Source organism: Suricata suricatta, chromosome 1, assembly GCF_006229205.1.
Source record: "Suricata suricatta isolate VVHF042 chromosome 1, meerkat_22Aug2017_6uvM2_HiC, whole genome shotgun sequence".
NCBI lineage: Eukaryota > Metazoa > Chordata > Mammalia > Carnivora > Herpestidae > Suricata > Suricata suricatta.
The window spans coordinates 141,929,685-141,941,848 of record NC_043700.1 but is presented as its reverse complement, the minus strand read 5'-3'; positions in this window follow the sequence as shown (position 1 = coordinate 141,941,848).

Sequence of the window (12,164 nt, the reverse complement as noted above, 5' to 3'; positions counted from 1 at the left end):
GTGTATATATACCACATCTTCTTGACCCACTCATCAGGTGATGGACATTTAGGCTCTTTCCATGTTTTGGCTATTGTTGACATTGCTGCTATGAATATTGGGATACATGTGCTCCTATGCATCAGCACTTTTGTATCCCTTGGGTAAATCGCTAGCAGTGCTATTGCTGGGTCATAAGGGAGTTCTATGGATAGTTTTCTGAGGAACCTCAACACTGTTTTCCAGAGCAGCTGCACCAGTTTACATTCCCACCAACAGTTAAAGAGACTGTCTTTTTCCATTGGATACTCCTTCCTGCTTTGTCAAAGATTAATTGGCAATACATCTAGTTCTGGGTTCTGGGTTCTGATTCTATTCCATTGGTCTATGTGTCTGTTTTTGTGCCAATACCATACTGTCTTGATGAATGCAGCTTTGTAGTAGAGGCTAAAGTCTGGGATTGTGATGCCTCACATTTTTCTTTTCTTCTTCAATATTATTTTCGCTATTAGGGGTCTTTTGTGGCTCCATAAAAATTTTAGGATTGTTTGTTCTAGCTTTGAGAAGAATGCTGGTGCAGTTTTGATGGGGATTGCATTGAATGTGTAGATTGCTTTGGGTAATACTGACATTTTAACAATGTTTATTCTTCCGACCCATAAGCATGGAATATTTTTCCATTTCTTGGTGTCTTCTTCAATTTCCTCTATACGTTCCCTATAGTTTTCATCATATAGATATTTACATCTTTGGTTAAGTTTATTCTTAAGTATTTTATGGTTTTTTGTGCAACTGGGAATAGGATCAGTTTCTTGATTTCTCTTTCTGTTGCTTCATTATTGGTGTATAAATAGGCAACCAATTTCTGTACATTGATTTTGTACCCTGCAACTTTGCTGAATTCATGGATCAGTTCTAGTAGGCTTCTGGTGGAGTTGGTCGAGTTTTCCCTGTAAAATATCATGCCATCTGCAGAATGTGAAAGTTTGACTTCATCGTTGCCAATTCTGATGCCTCTTATTTCCTTTTGTTTTCTGATTGCTGATGCTAGAACTTCCGGCACTAAGTTAAACAACAGTGGTGAGAGTGGACATCCTTGTCATGTTCCTGATCTCGGGGGGAAATCTCTTGGTTTTTTCCCCCTTGAGAATGATATTAGCTGTGGGCTTCTCATAAATGGCTTTTTAAATGTTTAAGTAAATTCCATGTATCCAGACTTCCTTGAGGGTCTTTATTAAGAAAGAATGCTGTATTTTGTCAAATGCTCTTCCTGCACCTATGGACAGGACCATATGGTTTTTATCTTTTCCTTTGTTAATGTGATGTATCATATTGATTGATTTGTGAATATTGAACCATACTATAGCCCAGGAACGAATCCCACTTGATCGTGGTGGATAATTCTTTTTATATGCTGTTGAATTCAATTTGCTAGTATCTTGTTGAGGATTTTTGCATCTGTATTCATCAAGGATATTGACCTGTAATTCTCTATTTTGCTGAGTTTCTGTCTGGTTTTGGAATCAAAGTGATGCTGGCTTTGTGGAATGAGTTTGGAAGTTTTCCTTTAATTTCTGTTTTTTAGAATAGCTTGAGAAGAATAGGTATTAACTCTTATTTAAATGTCTGGTAGAATTTCCCAGGGAAGCCGTCTGACCCGGGGCTCTTATTTGTTGGGAGATTTTTGATAACTGATTTAATTTCTTCAGTAGTTATGGGTCTGTTTATATGTTCTATCTCTTCCCATTTGAATTTTGGTAGTGCATGTATGTTTAGGAATTTGTCCATTCCTTCTAGGTTGTCCACTTTGTTGGCATATAATTTTTCCTAATATTCCCTGATAATTGCTTGCATTTCTGAAGGATTGGTTGTAATAAATTCATTTTCATTTATGATTTTGTCTATGTGGGTGCTCTCTTTTCTTTTTGAGAAGCCTAGCTAGAGGCTTATCAATTTTGTTTACTTTTTCAAAAAACAAACTCTTGGTTTTGTTGATCTGCTCAACTGTTTTTTGGGATTCTATATTGTTTATTTCTGCTTTGATCTTTATAATTTCTCTTCTTCTGCTGGGTTTGGGGTGTTCTGCTATTCTGCTTCTAGTTCCTTTAAGTACACTGTTAGATTCTGTATTTGTGCTTTTCCTGGTTTCTTGAAATAGGCCTGGATTGCAATGTAGCTTCCTCCTAGGACTGCCTTTGCTGCACCCCAAACAGTTTGGATTGTTTATTTTCATTCTTTCCACATATTTTTCGATTTCTTCTCTAATTGCCTGGTTGACCCATTCATTCGTTAGTAGGGTGTTCTTTAACCTCCACTCTTTTAAAGGTTTTTTAGACCTTTTCCTGTGGTTGATATCAAGTTTCATAGCATTGTGATCTGAAAGTGTCCATGGTATGACCTCAATTCATTTATATTTTTGGAAGGCTGCATTATGACCCAGTATGTGATCTATCTTGGAGAATGTACCATGTCCACTGGAGAAGAAAGTGAATTCCATAGCTTCAGGATGTAAAGTTCATATCTGTCAAATCCATCTGGGCCAATGTGTCATTCAGGCGTATTGTTCCTTTAGTGATTTTCTGTCTAGTTAATATATCCATGGCTGTAAGTGGACTATTAAAGTCCCCTGCTATTAGCACATTCTTATCAATATGATTGCTTCTGTTTGTGACTGTTTTATGTATTTGGGTGCTCCCGAATTTGGTGCATAGACATTTATAATTGTTAGCTCTCCCTGATGGATGGATCCTGTAATTATTATATAATGCTCTTCTCCATCTCTTGTTACTGCCTTAACTTGAAAGTCCAGTTTGTCTGAAGGAAGTATGGTTACTCCAGCTTTCTTTTCACTCCCAGTAGCATGCTAGATATTTCTCCATCCCCTCACTTTCAATCTGAAGGTGTCCTCAGGTCTAAAGTGAGTCTCTTGTAGAGAGCAAATAGATGGGTCTTGTTTTTTTTTTTTTAATCTATTCTTATACACTATGTGTTTTGGTTGGAACATTTGGTCCATTTACATTCAGGGTTATTAGTGGGAAAATATGGGTTTAGAGTTATTGTGTTCTATGTAGGACTTATGCTTGTAGTGGTGTCTCTGGTACTTTGTATTCCTTGGAACACTTCCCTCAGGATTTCTTGTAGGGCTGGTTTCATGGTGAAGAATTCCTTCAATTTTTGTTTATTTGGGAAAACCTTTATCTCTCCTGTTCTGAATGACAAGCTTGCTGGAGAAAGGATTCTTGGTTGCATATTTTTCCTGTTCATCACATTGAAGATTTTCTGTCATTCCTTTCTGGCCTCCCAAGTTTTAGTAGATAGGACTGCAACTACCCTGATGTGTCTTACTTTGTATGTTAGGGCCCTTTTGTTATACCTACCTGCTTTCAGTGCTCTCTCTTTATCCTTATATTTTGCCAGTTACTATGATATATCATGCAGAAGATCGATTCATGTTATGTCTAAAGCAGTTCTCTGTGCCTCTTGGATTTCAATGTCTGTTTCTTTCCTCATGTTGCAGAAGTTCTTGGCTATAATGTGTTCAAGTAACTCTTCAGTCCCTTTCTCTCACTTTTTCTTCTTCTGGAATTCCTATGAGACAGATATTGTTTTGTCTGATTGCATCACTCAGTTCTCAAATTCTCCTTTCATGCTCTGGATCGATTTATCTCTCTTTTTCTCCACTTCCTCTTTTTCTATAATTGTATCTTCAATTTCACCTATTCTCTTCTCTGCTTCTTCAATCTGTGCAGTGGCCGCCTGCATTTTATCATGCACCTCATTTATAGACTTTTTAATTGATCTTAATATTTTTAAGATCCATAACCTTTGTAGCAATCGTGTCTATGCTGTCTTCTATGCCTTTTTCAAGCCCAGCAATTAATTTTATGACTATTGTTCTAAATTCTAGGTCAGTTATGTTGCTTTTTTGACCTATTCTTTAGCTGTCACTTCATCCTGGAATGTACTGCAAGAAGAGTCCTTCCATTTTGTCATTTTGGCTAGCTTTATGTCTCGTGTATGTTTTATTTTTTTTAAGGATTTTATTTGATTTAATTTGGACATGTTACTTAGATACTTCTTTGCAAGAATGTTTTAAGAATAATACTATGTGTTTCTTATTACATCACATCCAAAGGCTGACTGTGTAATTATGAATGTTGCTAACACTGATCTGTGGGCTCTAAATTTATTCGTGTATATGCACTCTGCACCTGCAAGTACTGCTACATTAAAGGATGTTCATAGACTGTCCAGGGTCTGTCTGTTCAGGAAGTGTTCTTTTAATGGTGTCCCTTGGTCTCTCTTGTTGTGACTTTGGTTATTTTATTTTCCTATTCATAGTGATATTTGGGACTCTCCATCATGTGTACTTTGGCTTGCTTCTTGATGTAGCCCTGGAAAGGAAAACAGATGGACAAACACCCAAGGAACAAAAGAATGCAAACACACAAACAAATCAAACAAACAAGCAAACTGGGGGAGGAACCCAAAACAAAAACAACAAAAGACAAAGGACAGTCTAAAAGTATAAAACCAGAAATCCCAGCTACAAATAAAGAGCAGAGTGGAGGTGGTGCTGATCAAAGAACAGATACAGAGAGAGAAATGACAGGGGTGGGGAGAAAGAGAAATTGAACATTGACCAGGCAGAGACTAAAAGGCTTAATTCAGAGAGAGAAAAAGGAAAAAAATAGCAGGATGTGAAAAAAAAAAATGAAGATGATGTTACCCAGAGAAACTATATAGTCTGATTATTTCAGAGAGAAAGGAAGGTAATGAAGGAGGTGTAGAACATTCATCAAGAGAATGGATTAGGGGCACCTTGGTGGCTCAGTCGGTTAAGGTTCTGACTTCAGCTCAGGTCATGATCTTACGGTTTGTGGGTTTAAGCCCCACATTGGGCTCTATGCTGACAATTAGCTCAGAGCCTGGAGCCTGCCTTCAGATTCTGTGTCTCCCTCTCTCTCTGACCCTCCCCTGCTCGCACTGTCTCTCTCTGTCTCTCAAAAATAAATAAAAAAACATTTTAAAAAAATTTTTAAGAGAATGGATTAAATATGCCTGTTTAAGCAAACCTATAACCAGAATACTCAGTCTGGAGGAGGGGAGAGATAAGAATGAGATAAGGGAGAATATATCTTAATAGTAAGAATTGATCTAGAGTTAATTAGAGCAATGCAGCTGTCCTGATCTTGGGGGAGGGGCTGTTTCTGCAGCATCTATCCATCTCCCATAAAAGAAGCAGCTACCCAGCACAGATGGGCATGGTTTGATGTAGGCGGTCTCACCTCCACTGTAGGTACGGTGAGCCAGTCCCTGAAGCCCTGCTTTGGTGGTTGTGGGGAGAAAAATGGCGACCCTCTAGTCCCTTCTCCTGGAACCAGGTGTTGCAAATCACTCATTTGGGTCCAATCTCACTGTGCCGCGAGTGCAGCCAAGGTGGGCCATGTTCAATGTCCACACCCAGCCCTGTTTCAAGCTCTTACTCTCTGTGCATTAATGATACCACCCCAAATATAATTCCACAAACTAGGGCACTTCCTAGCAGGGGTCTGAGCAGGGGACTGAGCAGGGGACTGAGCAGGGGACCAGTTCCTCCTGATGCTGACTGCATCCCTTGCGTACCCTGTATCCCAGAGGGAATTTCTGGGACCAGTGCACCCAGCCCAAAGAAACCTCTACAATTAAGGATCTCTCTCCAAAAGCCCTGAGGTTAGATGTGGGATGATAGGATCGCTCTCTGCCCGGGCCGAGGTTTTTTTCTTCTCCAGGTACAGTTCTACAATTCCCCAGCCGCTCTTTCTCTTACCTTTGTCTCTCTGCAGAAGTGGCTCCCACCCCTCTGTGCCTCTGTGTCCCAGCCCATGTTTATCTTCCCCAGTTTGTAATCACACACCTATGAGGCTGTCTTCTTAGTGGACTCCATATCTTTTCCTCCCAGACTCTTAGGGTTCTGAGTCCTTTGTCCTCAGCCCTTCTTTATTTTAGAGATGCAGGCAGGAAATACAGAACTCCCTACTTCTCCACCATCTTGCCAGCTCTCATACACTTTGTCTGAGACAACTTGTTCTCCACATATGCAGCGAGTGCGCCTTGATTTAGCTAATCTCAGGAACTCACAGTATGTTTCTCATGCACAAGATATTGTACTAGAAGTTAATAGGACAGAAAAGATGTTCTTTTCATTGAATCTGTGGAATTTTAATTTGTAGAATGTTCAAAATCACCTCACATGCTAAGTATCCATCACACTCAGAGAAGTTAAACAATTCACCCAATATCCCAGAGTTAATAAAGGGAATGAAAATGAGAAGTAATAATACCCAAAGTTCTGGGCAATTTAGGTAAATACTAAGGATGGGATCAGAAGAACAAATTCATAGCAGTATTCTACTTAACAACAAAAACAGGATGCACAGTATTCATGGACATGGATACACTGAATGATATGAAGACTCTGGAAAAATATGATATTGAATGGAAACAAAAGATAGACACTGCAGAAGTAAAAAATAAAGGAAAAAGACTATAAAGTGTGGCAATAGCATATCTACACTAGGTGACCTATTTTTCTCTATGTCCAATGTAAATGGTTTGATGTTACTGAGCTGCCTTGCTCATACTCAACCTGTCATCACTTGAGCTTTCTTTCAACACAGGGCCTAAATCAGCAGGGTCCTTTCTAAGTTAGAAAACACCACTATTCTTTATCATGGATCACAGCTTTGAGGTCATTGTGGTGACTTTATCTGAGCATTATCATTGCCAGCAATAATTATTCAATTAATCATCTCATTGTCAAGGGACCTAAATTTGGGATCAAAAGTAACATGTAACACTATTTTCAACTTTCCACCAGGAGTTTGGAAACTATAGATTTATTGGTGAGGAGGTGATCACCATTAGAGAATGAACAGTGGTCTCAGATTTCATCATGAGCAGACTCTGGGGCAGTATTTCCATCCTTTGGATGGGAAATAGAAAATTTTATTCTCATTTCCAGCTCTGCCCAGGGCCATAGGCAGAAATGTGAAGATTATTGTTTTCCAAAAAGGAGACATGAATATAACCACAGGCCAACAACATCATTAGCCTCCCATTCAATACTCCAGTAATGATTGATGAGAAAAGGGAAGCTTTAGTCTCCTGGGATTGTCCAGAGTGGCTCATGACAGTAACAGCATTATTATAGCCAGTCATAAATCACCAATGTTACTACACTTCTCTTGAAAAACTGTATAGCCATGGTCCCAAGAGTTTGCACAGTGAGTCTGTGTTGCATTTTAACATTGGCATTTTGATTCAATCTCTGAAAGAGGTCCTGGTAGAATAAGAATTACTTTAACTTCCTTATCCATAAAAGGTGATTCAACTTGATGTCTTTAAAGTTAGATGTGTTTAAAGTTCTAAACCAGGAGTGTTCATATTTACTTTAAAGGGATCTTTATTTACACTTTTCCTGTATTTGAATTCTTATCATGGTGTTCTACAGCCCAAATTATAAGTAAAGCTTACTTCTGACTAATATATTTGGACTATATAGGACCTAAATTACAGTATAGGGTACTTTTCTTAATTGAAGTAATTTTTTAAAGTTCCCAAAAAAGAAGCAAATGACAAATCTTCTATAATGTCAGAGGTGAAAAGTATAATTTGTGAGCAGTAAAAATATTTTTCCCCACTAAGATGCTACAAAAGTGATAGGAAAATTTCCATGGATAGCAATCTTGTTTATTCTAAAGACCAAGAAAAATATAATGGCTTAGTGGAGTCCCTAAAGTTGTTAACTGCATGAATGGGAGGAATCATGTAAGAAGATATCTAGTGCAAGAAGGAGGTAAGAGTAAATGTGTTTGCTTCCTTTCCTTCCCAAAATCCCATGGAAATGACAAAAAACATAAGCATAATTAATTCATATACTCTTTAAAATATAATTACCCAGGCAGAAAATTATGAGAACTTTCTGGAAGAGAGAGAGACAGAGCTTCTGGCATTAGCTGGATGGAGAAATAAGAACCCAGCAAACTCTAGGCCAAAGACATAAAAGATCTGAAAAAAACTAAAAGCCATTCTTTCCAAAAAAAAAAAAAAAAAAAAAAAACCTTCTGAATTAACTTCTCACAGAGTCAACAAGTACAGAAGATGAAAGCAAATTGTGAGTACTTAATAATTGTACCAATGGAAATTCTGAACTAGTAGTTTTATTTCTCATGTGTGGGAGATGGATGAAGATGTGAACTAGTTTGCCTCTGGACAAATACAAAAGAAAAGGTCTATAAATAAGTAAAGCTGATAAGAGCAGTTATTTCCTAGCATGAATGAATATTAGCACACATACACAAACATATATACTCATATACTTCTAAAAGAGGAGTTTGTCATTCTCTGTTTTATAAAATGGGATAATATTGTACAAAATTTTCTGAAGCATTGAAATAAAAAGTAGTTCTCTTTTAGGATATAAGATGCCTGGTATGCACCATAACTCAGAATATGTGAAAGCATTCCTAGAGAATAAAAGTTTTTACATTATTAGTTCAAGTGAAATGAAGAACCATTATTCTAACCATTGCATCTACTTAACAGAACTCACCAGTTGATTTTTAAGAGAAGCTCTTTAACTAATTGTGACATGCCATTCAATTAAGAAAAAAAAACTGCAAGTTTTACCAAAGAGAAAACCTTGAGATTACTAAATGTGAACATCATACAATTTTAAGCATGTTATAATGATCAAGATCGCAATCGTGAGCTAAGAAAAAACTCTGGGTCACCATGATGGCATAACTGCCAATGTCTCACTCTTCCATTGCAATGCTTAAAGAATATAGTTTGAAATTATACAGTTAAATCCATGATGTATCACTTAGTCTTCATTTAGGTGCAGTTAACATAATCCCAGCTAACAGTAGACGTAGTGATAAAGACATTTAATTATTTCACACAAGAAGTCTCCAAGTAGACAATGCAGAAGCTCAATGACTTTAAGTGACAATTTTTTATACAAATTTATGTTACTATTCAAGTACATGATGACACTATTACATAAAATAACTGAGGTGATCATCAAATAAGTAACTTTAACCATCATTAAGGTCAGCATCAACTTGGCTGCATTTACTCTTTTACCTTCTGTTTCACAATTTATGAGGTTTTGCTATTGATTAAATTTTGTATGCCAGTTTCTGGAATTTTAAAATGTGAAGGAATTTCACCTTAGGTACAAAGAAGGAAAAACAAATGGATAAATACAGTACATTATATCTTAGTTCAAAATAATACTTTTAGGTATTCTTTTTTTAAATTTTTATTTATTTTTGAGACAGAGAGGGACAGAGCATAAGCAGAGAGGGACAGAGAGAGAGGGAGACACAGAATTAGAAGCAGGTTCCAGTCTCTGAGCTGTCTGTCAGCACAGAGCCCCACGCGGGGCTCAAACCCACGAATGTGAGATCATGACTTGAGCTGAAGTCAGAGGCTCAACTGACTGAGCCACCCAGGCACCCCAATACTTTTAGATATTCAAGGATCCAGCAAGTTCACCATCCACTTACTCCTTCTAAAAAAGTTTATTCCTGGACAAATTCCAGTGAAATAAAAACTCATTCCACAAGACAAACATAGGATCCAACAAATAGTAAAATCACCTAATCCAGCAGTCAGCCTGGACTACCATTACAAAATCATAAAGACTAGGTGGCTTAAACAACAAAAATTTATTTTCTCACAGTTCTGGAGACTGGAAATCTGAGATCAGAGTGGTCAATTTCTATAACAACTCTTCCTAATTTACATATGGCTACCACCTCTCTTTACAAAGAAGTGTTTGTATAACTTCTTTGAACACTATGGAGAGAATGAGCTTTCTATTGTCTCTTCTTGGAAGGACATTAATCCTATATGATTAGTGACCCACCCTGAAGACCTCACTTAACTTTAATTACCTCCTAAGGTTCTATATCCAAAAATAGTAATATTGGGCATTAGAGCTTCAACATATGAATTGGTTGGGGGTAGGGAGGCAGGGAGGGACATAATATATGCAATTTAAAAAGAAATCTCTGTAAGGACACTATGACAGTGCAAAAAAAAAAAAAGTTCAAATCAGAGCAGGAAGTCTGAGAACTTTGTAAAATTTGCCTTCAATATTAGACTAGATACTACTATACAAATTTTTGAGGAAGAATGTATAAATTATAACATGTCCTAAATGAGAAAGTATTCCTCTTTTTAATCAACAAGAAAAGTAAGTTTTTAATTATAAACAAATAAAAATAAAAAGTTATGATCCAGACGTAGTAATATGTGGTATGATTTTGAGCAGCTAAGATTATAAGAACTTTCAGAAATAATGAAGCCACCTAGTCGTGTAACTCAGAAAGACAAATAAGACCAAGCTAATACTCTGAATGTATAGATGTATGTTTCCTAAAAGTGATTGGTCATTTTATGATACATTGTGCTTACAAATCAGTCTTTTCATATTAATTTCTCTTAAAGAGTGATTCTAAAAGTAGTCTTAAATTTTAAACTTGTTTTTAAATTAATGAAAGGTGAACTGATTTTTATTAATAACTAACAGTGCCTTAAGTTTTATTATCTGGAAACTTTAGTCTATGCTAAGAAATGTGCAGTTCCTGCTTTGTCAAAAATTAATTGGCTGTACATTTATGGGCCCAGTTCTGGGTCTACCAGGAGAACAGGAGAAACCTAATGGAGGACCAGGGGGAGGGGAAGGGAGAAAGAGAGTTGGGGAGAGAGAGGGACTCAAAACCTGAGAGACTGTTGAATACTGAAAATGAAACGAGGGTTGAAGGAGGAAGGGAAGTGGTGGTAATGGAGGAGGGCACTTGTGGGGAAGAGCACTGGGTGTTATATGGAAACCAATTTAACAATAAACTATTTTAAAAAATAGGAATACAACATGGAAAGAAAAAAAGAAAGAAATGTGCAGTTCCAAGTCACAAAAATAACTACCACCACAATGGGGACACCTGGGCGTTTCAGTTAGGTAAGCATCCAACTCTTGCTTTTGGCTCAGGTCATGATCTCAATGGTTCCTGAGTTCAAGCCCTGAGTCAGGCTCTACGCAGGTGGGATCCATGACAGTAGCAGACTCCAAGTTGTTAGCATGTAGCTGGGAGCCTTCTTGCAATTCTCTCTACACTCACACTAACTCACGTGTGCACTCTCTCTCTCCCTCAAAATAAATTTTAAAACTCAAAAAAATAACACCCACCACAACAAAACTTTATCTAAAATATTTTTTTATTTTTTTCTCAGTACTTTATTTTAACTTTGATAGAAGTTCTAGCAACTGATAATACATATCCTTTGAAGTACTTAAAGGTTAGTATCGCCATCGGCTACATTTTAGTATCTTTTTCCTTCTGTCTAATTCACATAAACTTAGTGTTTTTAGTTTCAAATGCCAACTATTATTTTCAGATAGAATATAAATGATTTCAATTTTATCCTTTTTCTTTTCTTTATTTTCCAAACTTTTGACCATAAACATATTATACTTTAAAACAGAGCAGTCTAAGGTTTACTGTTTATTGTGTTTATTTATTTAAAGCATTAAAAATGTAGATATTAAAAATGAAATATCTGAGCGGGGTATGATGTGGTCATGGATCTAAATCAACTCTGAACTAGAAACAAGAATAACAGAGTCAAAAGAAATAAGCAAGAGAGATCACTAAACTAAATATTTTCCACTGTTGGAAACAACTGTCTAGACTAGAATCCAACCTCAAAAAAGGTGTGAACGTTGATCATTTTGGTCAGTAAAACGTAATTGCTGTAGATGCTTTTATACTTTGGGAGATATATGGACCATTTCTTCATCAGTTTTATCTTTTTTGCTTGTTTTCTTTGATATTTCCTAGAAACAATTTGGATTATTTTTAGCAAAAAGAAATATAAGTAAAGAGAGTAGCCAAGGTCAGACCCTGAGGTTTGTCCTAATTAAATAATAATAGTAACAATAGCAACTAACATTTGCTGAACACTGACTATACGACAGGATCTATTCTAAGCACTTTACATTCTTTTTTTTTCTTTTTTTTTAAATATTTTATTTATTTTTGATACAGAGAGAGACAGCATGAGAGGGGGAGGGGTAGAGAGAGAAGGAGACACAGAACTGGAAGCAGGCCCCAGGCTCTGAGCTAGCTGTCAGC